At 54.9% G+C, this 4,829-nt stretch overlaps 1 pseudogene; it reads right to left on the reverse strand.

Annotated features, from left to right (window-relative positions):
• Window positions 1-1,194: 1,194 nt before the first annotated feature.
• LOC119302206 lies at window positions 1,195-3,110 on the reverse strand (annotated as a pseudogene).
• Between the last annotated feature and the right edge of the window lie 1,719 nt (window positions 3,111-4,829).

Below are 4,829 nucleotides of genomic sequence, written 5' to 3' on the forward strand. Positions count from 1 at the left end.
GGAAGTTGCAAGGATTATAGCTAAGCAAGCATGGTGTGCTTTGAATTTTTTTTAGAACATAGACGTCAGAGACGTCCGGCTTTAAATTAATAAAGCCCACAAAACTTAGGCAGAGTAGCACAACCACCGAACAAAACAACATAAACTAACACGACAGTTAAGAGGATAGGCCGCTAAATGAGCGCAAAGTTGCGTTACAAGGCGGAGAACGGCCCAAAAGCAGCGAGCACGCAGGCTCGGAAGGTACTAAGACCAAAAGGGGGTTGCCCATCCCTATGCGGCAACCAGTTGAGCAGGCGACGGAGCTCGAGCCTCGGAGTAGACGGCGTGGAGACGACAGATAGCTTGGCGGTGGAGATCAGAGTCCTGTTGTCTTCCCAGCGATGCCCATTGCTGCAAGAAAACGATGCATTTGAAGATAACGTCAGTGGGATGCGAGGGGAACACCCCCTCAATAGTAAACTTGTTACGGGTATTCCAAATAGCCCATAGCATAGCCGCCGCACAAGTCCACATGACCCTACGAGACGCGCCTTGAAACCCTGATAAGGAAGACACGAGCTCAGGTCGGGAGCGTGGATCCCAATCCACTCCCGCGGCCTCCCGGACCGCGCTCCAAGCGAAACGAGCCAGGGAGCAAAGGAAGAAGGTGTGGTCAGCATCTTCCGGGACCCCACACAGCGCACAGGGGCCAGAGGCGGGGCCGTTGCGTTTAGCGAGGTTAATAGAGGTAGGAAGGCGATCTTGACAAAGTTGCCAAAGGAAGACCTTAATTTTGAGCGGGATCTTTGCCTTCCAAAGCCCCGTGGCCGCCGACGGGATCTGACCGTGGCATAGCTCTCTGTACATGGATTTGACAGAGAATTTGCCGGAGCTCGCAAGTCTCCACGAGATCAGGTCCGCGGATTCCGACAATCGGACGTCCACAAGTAGCGCCAGAAGGCGGTCCCAATCTGCCAACTCTGGCCCGATTAGCTCACGTCTGAAGTTAATACAGGGGGGAGGTGCTAAGAGCCGAGGCAACCCGTTGCTCGGGTTCAACCGCTAAGGAGTATAGTTGTCGAAACTCCGCCCATAATGGGCGCTGGCCAATCCAATGATCAAGCCAGAGACGCGTAGAGCGTCCGTTGTTAACCGCAAACTTTGCGCCCCTGACAAAGAGGGGTTTAAGGGATTGAATGGAATTCCAGAAAGGAGACCCACTGGGAGCCGCGTCAAAAAAATCCCCTCGCGGGAAATATTTTGCCCGGAGGAGGTCGATCCAGAGGCCAGTCTCACCCTGAGTCATTTTCCAGATCCACTTGCACATTAGTGCGATGTTCATCAACTTGGAGTTGATGATCCCAAGAGGTGTGCTTTGAATTAGTAGCATCATTTTCATTTGGCGGAAGCCACGCCTTCCGCCCTGCACCATGGCTAATTTTGGATGTCTGGAGACGTAGGTACGTAGCACCACCTTGATTACAAACTGTAGCTGGCCCCTCTTACACTGGTGTCGTCTATGCTGAGAAGCAAGAGGTGAGCCATGTAGTGGTAAGCTGCCTCCGTGAGGTGGACACCGTCCCAGAAAAGGCGAGACGACGGGTTCTGGCATAGGTTTCCACCGTCGTCACCACAGAGAAGCGTGCCGGGCCCTCCACAACAGGGGGTAAGAAGAGCGTCCTCTTCAAGACCTGCAGAGTCGCAAGCATCAGTACAATCCTCACCGGCGCACACCATGTAAACAGGGCTACGTACAGAATATGTGGTGCTGGGCTGACTGACCGAACTTGGCAGGCGACTCCATCATGTCCATGACGGGGGAGAACTAGGTTGTAGCCTAGTGGCAAGGGAGCGCAGTGGCGTCTCCAGCAACCAGGGTTCGAGCTACGTCGGGGACGAATTTCTGGTTTCTCACAAGGGATACTTCTCCTATATCAATAAACCATGAGTGCTAGTGTCCATGAGTTTCATCTTTTTCATGTCCATGACGGGGCCGAATTTGTCGGCATAGACGATGGTGGTGCCGGGGTGCCTGACCCGGAGCTTGTCCAGGGCCTCCTGCAGCAGCAAGTTGTGGTGCGTCGCTAGCTTGTTGTAATCTTGGAGGCAATAGTCGCCGGTGAGGATCTTGGGGACGCATCCCAACGGGATCACCCCAGGCACCACTAAACTCGTCGCCCCGTGCTTGATGAGCCTCTGTTTCAAGTGCTAATCAACGCGCGCGGCTAGATAATAAAGATAATAACCTGCAGTGTTGACGAGGCGATTGAGGCCGGTACCTCGACGGCCATGGAGATGACACCGACGACATCTGGAACTAGCGCCATCCCTGACGCGCCGTTCTCGACGAAGATGCCGTAATCATTGGTCCCGAATTCCCCCACGACGAAGAGCGATCTGCTGAAGAACGTTTCGCACTCTGCGTACGTAGATTAGAGATAAATCCGCTGTCACTCTGCAGTTTACCGGCTGAAACGCGTGGTTAATTAGAGTTGGACCACCTTGGGTTGTGCCGCAGAGCGAAGGCTTGAGAGACTCGAACCACCGCAGCTGCACGCCCAGGCTGGTGTTGAGAGGCTTCCTGGTGCGGGGAAGCAGGCGGCGGAAGAAAGCGGCGTCGAGAGCGGTGGAGCCGCTGACGGCGAATTGGCGCCATGGCGGAAGCTTCCGTTGTGCGCCAGCGACGGCGGGACGAACGGCAGGCCCAGGTGTTGCGCTAACTAATCCGGCCCCAAACAAAGAACAGCCAATAATTAACATCGGCCGGGAGCAGTACGTAGTGCGTAGTGGTAGCTAGCGATAGCGTACCGATGAAATCGACGACGAGGCGGCCGTCGGAGCAGCGGCCGGTGGGGCGGCCGAAGAAGGTGGAGCCGTAGGGCGGGCGCAGGACGTAGTCGGCGCGGGCGCTGGAGGGGAAGACGACGAGGTTATTGCCGGTGTCGGAGGAGGAGCCGCCGAAGCTGAAGATGGAATCGTATCGCCCGGCCGCGGAGAACGGGCCCAAGAGTGGTACGAGGAGCCAGCAGACGGCAGCGCACAGGCACAGCCGCTTGCTCCTCATCTTGCTTGATCGAGAAATAATTTCTGACACGGAGAGGGATGGAGTGAATGCCGGCCACGAGTTTCAGCTACCTTGGTAGCACAAACAACCAGACCACCTCTCCTTATCGGAATAAATTCTTACAACGATAGCCACTATACAGGAGCAAAAAAAATTTCGAAAGTACGCCAATAACGTACCTTATCTTTATAGAAGAAGAGCAACAAGATTTACAAGAGATGTCAAGCGAGCGATGCGAACATCCACCTATGGCCACACCCTATAACACCCCACTCAAGCCCAAGCCTACTCTTTAACAAAACGAGACAACCCGCCTACTCCTAGACCCGCCTCCCTCCACTCTTGGATCTCCCGCAGAACCGCACCAACCACCTGGAGAGGTGTTTTTTGTTGGGCCGTTCTATTGAAAACCCGTGCATTACGCTGCTTCCACAAAGCCCAGGTGACCGCAATCACGAAAATGTCAAACCCGCGTTTGTGCTCTTTGCTGAAACTAAACCCGGGCATGGGCAGCCCGGCCCGAGCCCGGCCCGAAAAACCCGGGCCGGGCCGGGCCGGGCTCGGGCTTTGTTTTGCAGCCCGAAAGATAGTTCGGGCCGGGCTCGGGCTTCAATTTTTTCGTATTTCGGGCCGGGCTTTCGGGCTTCGGGCCGGGCTTGCACATGCGCGTATTAAAAAACAGCATTCGGGCCGGGCTTTCGGGCTTCGGGCTTGATTTCGGGCCGGGCTCGGGCTTGAAAATGTGGAGTATTTCGGGCTTCGGGCCGGGCTCGGGCTTGAGAAATGAAGGCCGGGCTTTTACAAGCCCGGCCCGGCCCGACGTTTGCCCAGGTTTAGCTGAAACCTCTCCTAGCCTGCAACCACCACTCTAGCAAAGTATCCTCCATCGTTGGCCGATCCACGGTCAAGTTGAGCTCTTGTAGGCATTCATGCCACACTTCCCGTGCGAAAACACATTGAATCAATATGTGCTCCGCATTGTCCTCTGCCTGCAAACAGGTGAAGCATCTAGAAGAGTGCTCTTGCAGCTTGTGCTTAGCTCTCCTGTCCGAGGTCCAAATCCGATGTTGGATCGCCAACCAGACAAATATTTTACACTTAAGCAGTGCCCAACTCTTCCAGATGCAAGAAGCATATGCGACCCACTGAATCCCTTGACACAGACGATGGTATGTGGATCGGGCGGTGTACTGCCCGGACGGGTCCGCCGGCCAGGAGAAGCAATCCGTCCTATCTGGATCCCGAGGCACAGTACTAATAGCTAGATTGAGGTGAAGTAGTTGCATATGGCCCGTGAATGTGAGCTCTCCATTCAAATCCTGCAGCCACCTTCCCTGCTCAAGGGCATCTCTCACCGATACGTCGGTTCCTGGTACGGGTATCCACCAGCTTATGGAGCAAGGGTGCTATATCCACCACAGCAAATCCATGAATCCATCTATCCCTCCAGAACAACACCTTGGTACCATCTCCCACCTCAATCTTTACCATGCTGTCAAAGACCTCTCTCGCGTCTTTATCTTCCAACATAGCAAGCCCCTGCCATGGCCTCGTGAGGTCCGTCCTCTTTAACCACTCCCATCTCACCCTAAGTGCAAGTCCTTGAAGCTTTAGATCCCTCACCCCCAGACCGCCCAAGTAAGTGGGTCTACATATTGTGCTCCAAGCCACCAAACACTGCCCGCCATTCACTTTATCTTTGCCAGCCCAGAAGAACGCACGCATCCATTGGTTGATCTCCTCCAACACCCACGCCGGGGCCTCCGCTATCATAAAGTGATGG

Source organism: Triticum dicoccoides, chromosome 5A (assembly GCF_002162155.2).
Source record: "Triticum dicoccoides isolate Atlit2015 ecotype Zavitan chromosome 5A, WEW_v2.0, whole genome shotgun sequence".
NCBI classification, from domain to species: Eukaryota; Viridiplantae; Streptophyta; class Magnoliopsida; order Poales; family Poaceae; genus Triticum; species Triticum dicoccoides.